The sequence below is a fragment of the Sceloporus undulatus genome, chromosome 2 (genome assembly GCF_019175285.1).
Source record: "Sceloporus undulatus isolate JIND9_A2432 ecotype Alabama chromosome 2, SceUnd_v1.1, whole genome shotgun sequence".
NCBI classification, from domain to species: Eukaryota; Metazoa; Chordata; class Lepidosauria; order Squamata; family Phrynosomatidae; genus Sceloporus; species Sceloporus undulatus.
The window spans coordinates 126,834,581-126,846,693 of record NC_056523.1 but is presented as its reverse complement, the minus strand read 5'-3'; the positions used below and the strand labels follow the sequence as shown (position 1 = coordinate 126,846,693).

At 37.5% G+C, this 12,113-nt stretch overlaps 1 protein-coding gene across 1 annotated transcript in view; it reads right to left on the bottom strand.

The window, feature by feature from the left end:
• DNAH9 (dynein axonemal heavy chain 9) overlaps window positions 1-11,768 on the bottom strand; it is a 130,083-nt gene extending 118,315 nt beyond the window's left edge. The window contains exon 1 of the mRNA XM_042447537.1: window positions 11,737-11,768. The gene's annotated coding sequence lies outside the window, so the exon portion shown is untranslated. The remainder of the gene's footprint in view (window positions 1-11,736) is intronic.
• Window positions 11,769-12,113: the final 345 nt, after the last annotated feature.

Here is a 12,113-nt window from a genome sequence, read left to right as displayed (position 1 = left end):
CAAAAAGGAGCCACAAAAAGCAGCTCCTTTTTGGGCCCTGGAAAGGGCATGATAGCCGTGGTGTCACAGCATTAAAGTGCTTCATTGCATCGTGTAAACGCAGAGCCAGAGGAGCGCCACAGCACTATGCGCCATGTGGAGTGGCACATGGTGTCACACAACCATGGGGGCAGAGTCGGGGCATGCATCATATGGGCGTCACACCCTGACTCTGCCCTCAGGCTGGCCTTAATGGCCAGTCTGCACAGCCCCTAAGAACATATCTCCTACCTACTCCCTGCCACAAGGGCCATCCAGGGTGGCTAAAATGGTGAAGGGTTTGGGTAACAGGACCACATAGAGACTTCACATCTGTCCCAGGAAATTGAATGTTGAAGTCCTTAACTATGGGACATCTCAGCGGCTTTCGATACCATTGACCATGGTATCCTTCTGGAACGCCTGAGAGAGTTGGGAATTGGGGGCACTGCGCTCCAGTGGTTCCGTTCCTACCTCTCGGGTAGATTCCAGATGGTGCAGCTGGGGGAAGTGCGCTCCGATAAGAGGGCCCTTACATCTGGTGTCCCTCAAGGAGCCATTCTGTCCCCTATGCTATTTAACATTTACATGAAACTGCAGGGAGAGATCATCCGGAGACACGGGGCGCGGTGTTATCAGTACGCTGATGACACCCAAATATGTTTCTCTGTGTCTCCGACTGATGCAGTGACCAGGGATGGCATCTCTCCTCTAGATGCCTGTCTGGAGACAGTAATGGGCTGGATGAGGGAAAACAGACTCAGACTGAATCCAGAGAAAACGGAAGTGCTTGTGATAGGTTCCCCGGGCCCAGGGATGGAGATTTGTCCACCTGTCCTGAATGGGGTCACGCTTCCCCTGAAGGACTCTGTTCGCAGCTTGGGGGTGCTCCTGGACTCGTCGCTCCATGCGACAGTCAGGAGTACCTGTTATCAGCTTCGGTTGATACGCCAGCTGCGACCCTACCTGGGCCGGGGGGACCTTGAAACAGTGGTACATGCTCTGGTGACCTCTCGGTTGGATTTCTGTAATGCGCTCTACATGGGGCAACCCTTGTACCAAACCCGGAAGCTTCAATTAGTGCAGACCATGGCAGCCAGGCTGGTCACTGGATGTTCCAGGACCAGCCATATAATACCTGTTCTGCAAGATCTACATTGGCTGCCTATTCGCTTCCGGGTGCAATACAAGGTGTTGGTTATAACCTATAAAGCCCTAAATGGCTTGGGCCCAGGGTACTTGGAGGACCGCCTCTCCCCATATAATCCGCCCCACACACTCAGGTCAGCCGGGAAGCAACTTCTGAGGGTTCCACCCTCAAAACACTCTGGGACTGCACAAAGGGCGTTTTCAATCTCAGCCCCGCAGTTATGGAACTCGCTTCCCGTAGAGCTCCACTCGACCCCCTCCCTCAACCTTTTCAGGAAGAGACTCAAAACCTTTCTCTTCGAACAAGCTTTCCCCCAATTGTTGTAACGCTTCCTCTCCCCCCTCCTTTGCACTTGCACTTTGGCTAGTCTTTGTATGGTTTTAATCTGTGTTTTTAACTTTTGTTTTTAATGTTTGAATTGTACATTGTAGTGTGTATATTTATCGTTTGCTGTTCCCAAGATGTTGTAACCCGCCTTAATCTCAAGGAAAGGCAGGCTATAAATAAACGATTTATTTTATTATTATTATTATTTTACATTTGCTGGGATCTACAAGAGAACCAATGAAACCAGTAAGAAGGGGGGTAAAGAAATATGGCCATAATGATGGGAAAAAAGAGAAAGCAAAATAAGAGGGTTTTTTTGTGGGGTGCGTGAAAATTGGGTTTTCAAAAATTAATACATCTTTTCCCTTTTTAATAAAGTTTAAAACAATGGCGCAGGACAAGTAAAGTTATGGATAGGAACATTTAGCTTTATTATGGTAAATCTTTTAGTACAGTAATGCAACATAAATTTAAATGCCAATTTCCAATTAGCTTAATTGTCTAAAACATCTCTCTTTCAATCTTAATGCAATTGAAATAGATTTTTAATATTATAAATGTTAACTTAATATGTTCATTTTTTCCAATAACTTTCCCATCTCTCTGATTTCTGAAACTGTTGTTTCATTTTGACCTGAAACAATTCCAAAATTGGAATTAGATTCCTGGATTGAGAAAAAATTCCCTGCCCCATTTAGCATTTTTCCAATCCAAGTAGTTTCTAGGAAAGTCACTTCTTTCACTAGCCAGAAAGTCAATGGCTATACAATTACACTTCTTGGCAGAGCAGCAAGTCGCAAACTACTGTAGTGGGTGGTTTGGGACATCAATCTGCGGGCAAATAGCTTGTCTCTTTGGAAGATCGAGGCTTGAATAACTGGCTATTAATCCCCTTGATAAGGGGGGGTTCAGATGGGCTATCTGGGGTCTTTACAGGAAGAGGATTGAGTCCGATTCCAGAAGGGATTGAGACATCTCCTCTGAGACGGTAAAGGACAAAGGCATCCGCGTCCGCAGAGTGCAGCTGGAAACAGCAAAGCTCCACCAAGCTCCTTTTTATTCCTTTGCGTTGTGGGGGACAGAGATAGAACTGAAAGAACTTGTTACCAAGGGAAGATCCTCAAATTTTTTAATCCATCTTGGTAATGAAGAGAAGTCTATGCTCTTAAAGTAAAGAGCAAGACACAAGGATTAAAGAGACATAGAGAGGAGTGTACAAAAGAGGAGCGACGGGGAGCAGAGAGGAGCTGAGAGTGGAGAGGAGCGAGAGAGAGTGAGAGAGCAAGAGAAAGAAAGGAGACGAAGGCGGCAATAGAAGTGCTGGCTTTGGAGGTGAAGCCGACTAAAGGAGTCTAGGACGAGAAGCAGACGATGACGGACCTGGAGGAGAAGTAGACGAAGGAAAGCCAGGACGAGAAGCAGAATGAAGTGGATGAATTTTCTGCTATAATAGAAAGCTATAGAAAGATGGAGTCACCATGGTCAATATGGTCAATAAGAAAATAGTTTTTAGAGTAAGGCCTAGAAAATTAGAGCAAAGGAGTAGAGAGTGCATCTTGACCTGGTAAGAACCTGGTACCAACTAACAGACATAACACACAACTTAGATAACAGAGGCATCTGTTGAAGGCTAAAGGAAGACTACTGGAAGGCTAAAGAGAGGGGTAAGGAGTAAGAAATACAATTTTAATGTATGCATAAATATCTGTCCTGATTGTAAGAATTCTATATGTTTTGATTATAAATCAGCCAATAAGGTGTATTGAAGAAGCTTCTTTGTCTAAAATAGTATAAAAAGAGCCATTTTGTTTTATTTCTTTGCCTCAGACTCTGGAGTGTTAATTCTACTGGGGACATTATTCTTTTACCGGTGTTAAGAATAAACTTTGGAGTTTTCAGCAAGTCTGGGTCCCCTGTTTATCCTGCTTCGTCAAGACCTGTAGCTTTGTGAGAGAAAGTCCCAGGTTCCTAAGAGTTCCTGTGTTTTTATTATAAAATTGAGATTTTTCTATTTCAAGATGACACCAGATAAGAATTAGAAGCAGACGGAGAGGCTGGAAAGGAAGAGAGGACAGTTTGAAAAAGTAGAATAGAGGCTGTGGAGAGGTTGGGGTGAAGATGCAAAGGGTGGAGGAGATTAGAAGAGGAAGATATAAAGACGGAGTAAAGAGGAGTGGAAATAAAATTAAGATAAGGAGAAAGACTGACAGCGGAGTGTTTTCAAGGTCAGGAAGCACATGTTATCTAGCATAAACAATAAAATATAAAGGAAGTGCGCAAGAAAGGCAAGACGGAAGAAGAAGTAAAAGAGAGGGAGGAAGAAAAATAAGAAACAACCATAAGAGGGAAGACTATAGTAAAGGCAATAGCGCCACTGTGAGGGCGGAAGACAAAATTTCATTAAAATAATTTTAGTGCAAAAATATGACGTCAACATCTACATTAATAATAACAGGAGGGATGTCTAACAGAGAGAAAGATAAAAAGTCACCACAGTGGCAAGATCCCAAAAAAAGTTTAATAAGAAGAGTTTCTCAAGAATTTAAACCATCAGACCCGAATTTTAAATTGTTAGACGCTATTCAAAGGACTGAAATTAATATAAGACAAGAAATCAAGGATTCAAGAAACAAACATATATTTTCTGTATTTTTATGTTTTATAATAAAAATTAAAAAAATTAAAAAAAATAAAGTTTGCAACTTGGCAAGGGTTTTGCATTCAAAAAAAAAAGAAACAAACTGAGACAGGATTTTAAGGAAGACATACAGGAGGTAAAAGAAGCAATAAAAGGAATATCAGAAGAAGTGAAAGATGGGAAAGAAGAGTAGGAACACTTGAAACGAGAACATTAGTGGAAAAGACAACGAAGTTAGTAATTCAAGAACGCCAACAGGAAAGAACTTCAAATATGTTAAGAGAAATAAAGGACAGGAAAAAATGTATTAAAATTAGAGGTCTGAAAGAAAAGATGAATGAGGACTTGTATGAATGTCTGGTGCCAGCTCTTGCAGAAATGATAGACTAAACCCCTGAATATCTGGACTTGGACATCAATAAAATCTTCCGAATTAACTCTTCAGCGGCAAGAAACAGAAACCTTCCTAAGGATATAGTAGTAGTTTATTTCATCAGAGAAAGAATCAAGGACAAAATCATCCAAGCAAATTATGAGAAGAAATTGGTGATTGATGGAAAAGAGATACTGATCTTTGTAGATGTGCCCAGTGAAATATTAAGGAAAAGAAGAGAGTACATGACCTTGACAAGAATGCTACAGATGAAAAATATTAGATACAGGTGGGAACCCATTGAAGGAGTGTCATTTAACTGGAGGCAAAAACTGTATAAAATTGACTCGATCGAAAAAGCCAAAAGGTTTTATAATAGATGGTTTAGAGAGGATGAGACTGAAAAAGAGAAGGAACAAGAGGAAGAAAAGAAAAGAGACAGAGAAAAGGATAGAGACATTGACAAAGAAAAAGATCAGGAATCCCAAATTGGCGCAACAGGGGGAAGAGATATTTGCCTGCCAACGAGTGAAGAGATGGAAGCAGTGATTGACAACGATAATGAGGAGGTAAACCCAGAAGAAGACCCAAAGTTGGGATATGAAGAGGACTGATATATAAGTTTAAAATTATAACATAATACAGAAAATGAAATTCCTTTCCTGGAACGTAAAAGGGGGAAATTCAAAATATAAAAGAAACCAGATTTTTCACATATTAGAAAAAGAAAAGGTGGATGGAATTGGCATTCAGGAAACTAAAATAAAGAAAAAAGAGGGAAAATACCTGAAAAACCCTAAATTAGAACAAGCGTTTATAAGTGTGGGGGAGAAAAGAAAGGGGGGAAAGGCAATATATGTCAAGAATACCATAACAGCAAAAGAGATTATAAATGACATAGAGGGAAGAGTAATCGGTATAGAAATTAGTTTAAAAGAAACAAAAACTTTAGTATTAAGTGTGTATGCCCCTACTGAAGGGAAAGGTATTTTTTTCAAAAAACTTTTAAAGAAAATTAAAGACCTGAATTATGAACAGTTTGTTTTCATGGGAGATTGGAATGGTGTACTTGACCCAACAGTTGATAGATTCTCCAGGAAAGGAATTTCAGAAAAACATGGGAAATTACCAGACTCTTTCTTTAAACTTAAAGATTTTCTTTCCTTAACAGACCCATGGAGATACAAACATAAAGATGAAAGAGACTACACTTTTTACTCAATTCCCCAAAATTCAAGGTCAAGAATAGTTATGTCCTTTATTTCAAAAGACCTGATAAAAGAAATTAAAGAGGTTAAAATAAAACCCAATAAAATTTCGGATCATAATCAAATTTTACTGGACATTGAACACATAAGACAAGAATATTTTTGGAAGTTAGACAAGAACTTGCTGAAAGATGAAAACATAAGGAAACAAGTGAAAGAAGAACTAATTTGGTTCTTTAAAAGAAATAAAGACGATGAAGTAAAGATGAAAACAATATGGGATGCATCGAAAGCATTCATTAGAGGCTTCCTGATAAAGAAAAAAGCTGAGAAAAATAAAATAAAGAAAAAGGAAATAGAAGAAATTTCAAAGAAAATACAGGAACAGGAAGAGAAACTAGTTAGAGATCCAGATAGTAGTAAAGCAAAAAATAAATTACAAATGTTAAAAAACCAATTAGAGGGTAAAATGTCAGAGGAATTGAGTAAAAAGTTTAAAACAAAAGCGATTTGAATGGGGAAGTAAAATTGGAAAATGGCTGGCCTACAAAGTTAGAAAGAAAAAGGAAAAAAGTATAATAAACGAGATTCATGAGGGGGAAGCGACCTATACAGGACAGAAAGAAATTAGAAATATATTCTTTAAATACTATGAGGAATTGTATAAAGAGACTACAGATAAAAAACAACACAATGAGAAAGTAATAGATTACTTAAAGGGGATCAAAAAAATAAAATGTAATGAAGAAATACTGAATATGTTGAATAGAGAAATTATGATGGGAGAGATAAATGAGACTATAGATAAAATGAAAGAGAGAAAGGCCCCAGGACCGGATGGGTTTTCAAAAGGATATTATAAAAACTTCAAAGAGGAATTAGTAGGCCCATTAAAAGATATGTTTAATGAAATACAAAGTAATGGAATTCCAGAGACGTGGAAAGAAGCAAACATAGTTTTAATTCCTAAAGAGGGCAAAGATTCGACATCTACAAGAAATTATAGACCAATATCACTTCTAAATTTGGATTATAAAATATTTTTTTCCTCTATATTAGCTGAAAGAATCAAAAAAGTAATAAAGAATTGGATAAAAGAAGACCAATGCGAATTTTTGCCACAAGGACATATTAAACAAAACATGAGAGCAGTGATAAATTTAATAGAATATTATGGGGTGGGGGAACAGGAAAGGAGGCAGCGATGGTTTTCTTAGACACTGAGAAGGCGTTTGATAGGGTGAATTGGCAATTTATAATACAATTAATAAAGAATTTAGATATGGGAGAAAATATAATAAATTGGATGGAGAAAATATATACCAACCAGAGAACAAGTATAATTATAAATGGGGTCAAAACAGAAGCTTCCCAAATTACTAAAGGAACCAGACAGGGCTGCCCACTATCTCCACTTTTATTTATAATGTGTTTGGAGATATTATGCAATAATATAAGGGAAAGTAGCCAAATTAAAGGGGCTAAAATAAGGGGACAAGAATTTAAAATCCAGGCCTATGCAGATGATATGGTTTTAATAATTGAGGATTCCATACAGGGAATACCAAGTATTTACGAATATGGTTTATGCACAGGGTTAGAGATTAATACTGTAAAAATAAATCTGCACTCATGACGTTTAATATGACAAAACAACTCAAGAACAACTTCAAAAAATATCAGAAATACGAATAGAGAAAAAAATTAAGTATTTAGGCATAACGTTAACAAAAAGGACAGTCGATTTATTTTAAAATAATTATGAAACGAGTTGGAGAGAAATAAAAGCAAAGTTAAATAAATGGTCAAAATTAAGGCTTTTCTTCTTAGGGAAAATAGCACTAATTAAGATGAATATATTACCGAAGATTCTTTTTATTTTCCAAAATTTACCGATTATTTTAAACGAGTCAAGCTTTGTAAAATGGAGACAGGATTTGTCCAAGTTTATATGGGGAGGAAGGAAAGCGAGAATAAAATGGAATTCCTTAAATGACAGTAAGGAAAGAGGTGGATTAGCGGTGCCAGATTTAAAAACATATTACCATGCATGTTGTATGGAATGGATTCAAGAATGGATACAATTAGAGAATAAACAATCGTTAGATCTGGAGGGTTTCAACAACGTCTATGGGTGGCACGGGTACCTTTGGTACAGGAAAACAGAAAAAAATAGACAATTTAATGAAAATATAATTAGGAGATCCCTGTTGAGAGTATAGAAACTATACAAAAAGAAAATATATACCAGACTGGGTATCACCTCAGGAAGCTTTTTTAATTAGAACTGAAGCTTCTGAAAAGAAATGGCTAAAATATAAAGATATAATATATATGGAAAATCGAAAAATATGCATGAAAAGCCAGGAGGAATTAAGGGCGGAAGGAATAAACATAAGCTGGTTTCCATATTATCAACTCAAAATTAGGTTTAAGATGGATATGAAACAAGAGGGAATAAGACAAATAAAAACAGAATTGGACTAACTCTGGGAAAAAGGGGAAAATTGATTAATTTCAAAATTCTATAAGGTTTGTTTGAAGTTACAACTAGAGGCCACAGAGACAATTAAAAGTAACATGATCCAATGGGCAGGAAATATAACACAAAATATTTCATTAACAAACTGGGAAGGGGCATGGGGAAGAGACTTGAAGTTTACATCTTGTGTAGATATTAAAGAAAACTTTGTGAAAATGCTTTATAGATGGCACCTATCCCCTGAAAAATTAGCAAAAATGAATAAAGGTAAAAATGATAGATGTTGGAAATGCAATGATGGTATAGGATCCTATTATCATATGTGGTGGACATGTCCACGGGTTAAAAAATTTTGGACAGAAGTCCACAAAATAATACAAGATACATTGGGAATTAAGATGGAACTAAAGCCAGAATTGTGCTTATTGAATACAATAGAGGAAGTGAATGCAAGAAAGAAACTGAAACAAATATTACATTTAATTTCTACAGCGAGAATAATAATTGCAAAGAGATGGAAAGATAATGAAGTCCTGACAATAGATGAATGGTTAATAAAATCCACCAAGGTTATAGATATGGACAACCTGACAAAATTGCTGAAAGAAGAAGTATATGAGGAAGATAACCTAAGTTGGAAACCCTTTATTGATTTTTGTGAAAAGAGATGGAAAGCATAAATATAAATAAAATCACAGTTAAAAATTAAATTAAAAATATAATGGTGAAAGGGACATATGGCAACTAGTATAAAGGAAAATTATAGATTTAAGGTTGACGTATGTACGGTTATTATGTTTAAAAATGTAGAATGGAAAGGAATGTTCAGGAGGGAAAAAATTCAGATGTACACTCTCAAAGATGAGCTATTTCTTAGTATATGATAAGATATAGAAAAGACCAAGATGGTTCTAAGGAATAGATAACGAAGAAGGAATAAAGAAGAGAGCTGAATAAATTGATATGAGAAGATGTGTGTTAGAGACATCTAGGATGGTAAAGAATGATATGTGAGGGGAAAGGGGGGGTTGGAAGAGAAGGAATGTGATATACTGTAATGTGAAAATGTAAATATATATGTGTGTTTTTAGCTCTATAATAAAATCAATAAAATTTATAATAAAAAAAAACAATTACACTTCTAACCCACACCTTCACAGGTGTATCTGGTGGGAAAGTCAGAGACAGAGCCTCTCAATAACTGCTTCCAAATTTTGGTACTCCCTTCCTAAAGAGGCTAGACAGTCTTCCTCCATGGTCCTTCCAGCAACAGATCAAGACTATTTGTTTTAGCAGATCTTTGGGAACTGAATGTTTTCAGAGATAGGACTTTCAATAATTGTGCTGTACAGTACTACTTTTATTTTCTGCTTTTTAAAGGATATGCTTTTATTGTTGTTGTTATATTTATTTGTATCCCTTTTCCCCCAAACTCAAAGCAACTTACACTTTAAAATAATACAATTAAAACATACAAAAGTGAACATTTAAAAAGAATTAAACTGTTACAGAATTAAAACATGTTACTGATCAAAAGAATAAGTTAAAAACATAACAGCTCTTTAAAACAGTACTATTAAAACAGTACAACATCCCTAGCCCATTCTTTAAAGAATTTTCAAGAAGTTTTAAAGAAGTTTTAAAAGCCTGTCTGAATAAAAAGGTTTTAGCCTGCCCCCAAAAGGAGAGCAAGGAGGGGGGCATTCTGGCCTTCCTGGGAAGGGATTTCCAGAGTCTTGGGGCAACCACTAAGATGGCATTCTGTTATGGTCCCACAAACTGTGTTTGCAATGGTAGTGGGACTGAGAGAAGGTTCTTTCCTGATGATCTCAGAGTACAGACTTGCTCATACAGGGAAATACAGTCTGCCAAACAGTCTTGACCTGAGCCATATAGCTTTATTGATCATTTTCAATTGTTTCTACCTCTACTGTTACATTTTAATTTTTTGTATGTTGTCTTCAGGACAACTTTAAATTCTTAGTTTTTTGTGGGGTTTTCGGGCTATGTGGCCGTGTTCTGCAAAAGTTTATTCCTGACGTTTCGCCAGCATCTGTGGCTGGTATCTTCAGAGAAAGCTGGCATGGGAGTGAGTGGGTAAATATATACTGTGTGACACTTGGTTGAAAGGAAGTGATTTACATGCTAATCTCTGAGTTGATCTGTTGTTGAATTATATCCGTTTTAATTTTTGTAAACCACCTTGAGTGAGAAAAAGATGGGGTGTGTATGAAGGGGCATCACTAGGGGATATGGACCATATTAGGGGACACTGTAAGGGAGGTGACTCCACCGCTCCCCACACATATGGCTTTTGGCAGAAATGCGCTGTGGTGTTTGCCTGTGTCCCTTTAAAACACTGAAGTGATGGTGTGAGTGGAGCAAGGCTCAGTGGGAGGAGAAATGAGAGGCCCAAGGTTTTTTTTAATAATTTTAAAATTAAAATACTATTTTTTAAAAAAAAATTAAAAATCACAGCCTACCAAATTTTCTTTTTAGCTATATCGAACTATGTAGACATAAATACACTTAGATAATTTAAAAGTATAATTTTAATTTTGTTTGTTGTTTATGTCACAACTATTACCATTACGTTTAGTAGCATACGGGAATTACAATTTATGAGTAATATAAGTACAAAAAACATTACTAAGGATTCTGTATGATGTAATATGAGAGCAAGTCAGTGAGGAGGTGACACCATGAGTTACTGCACTGGGTGATGCCAACCCTAGTGATGCACTGTGTGTATGAGTGTAAAATACAATTACCATATATACTCGTCTATAAGTCAAGAAACTTATGCCCAAAAATTGACCCCAAAATCCTGGGTCGATTTATATATATTTATATACAGATCAATACGGTAATGCCAACGATGGCAGCTCATTCAGTGACACACACACATCTTCCTCCCCACTTTCCCTCTGTGCCTGGGAATGGACTGCTGAAAGCAGAAAGAATGCAGCATGATTTTTATTTCTATGGGAGCAATAGCTGATCCAATCACAAACACACATACAACTTCCTCCCCACTTTCCCTAGTCCAGCATGCATGCATGCACGCGCGCACACACTTTTTCTTCCTCTCTGCCTTAGTTCCTTTTACATTTGGTTCTCCTCCAACTGACTCTTCACCCCCACCACCTCCTCACCCTCTGTGAAAAGACAAACCAGCAGCTGCAGACAACAGTGGACAGGCCAGCAGTAAAGAGCTTCCATTCCAGGGAGAGTCTACTGTAAAAGTAGGTTTCTTGGTGAGATTGAATGAGCAGAGGAAAAATGGCAGCAACCAGGGCTCTTTCGTGCTTCCTGACTCTGTCCACTGCCGGGGAAACGCTCAAGAGCCACCATGGACCTGAAGAGCCTCAAAGTTTTACCCTCGATTTATCCACAGGTCATGCCAAAATCCATACTTTTGGCCCCAAAACTTACCCTAGACTTATATGTGAGATCGATTTATAGTTGAATGTATACGGTAAATATCTCTACCAATGGTTTAATTCTGGAACTGGCTTTTTAGAGCAATATACAATATACCTGCTTTTCCAAAAATCCAATTCCACTTTTGGACTGGGATCTTGACCTTGCAAAAGAAGCTCTGATGACTCTCTCTTCAAAACTCCCTGGATCTGGTGAGTCCATTCAATAACAGCTGATTCAATTGAATGTACAATAGATTTATCTACTAGTTCACTGCTGCAGAAAAAAACATATTAGCACATTAGTTTGCTTCCCATTTGATAGCCATAGATTAGAGGGTAAATTTATAAATATATCATTCAAATTAAAGTTCTAATTCCAGTGAAGCCAAAGAAACTTCACAAACCAAAGTAATCTAAGGCACGGGACAGACCGCCAAGAAATGGCAGTCTGCCGGTGCCCGTTTTTGCTCCTCGGGAATGGCACAGCCCCCA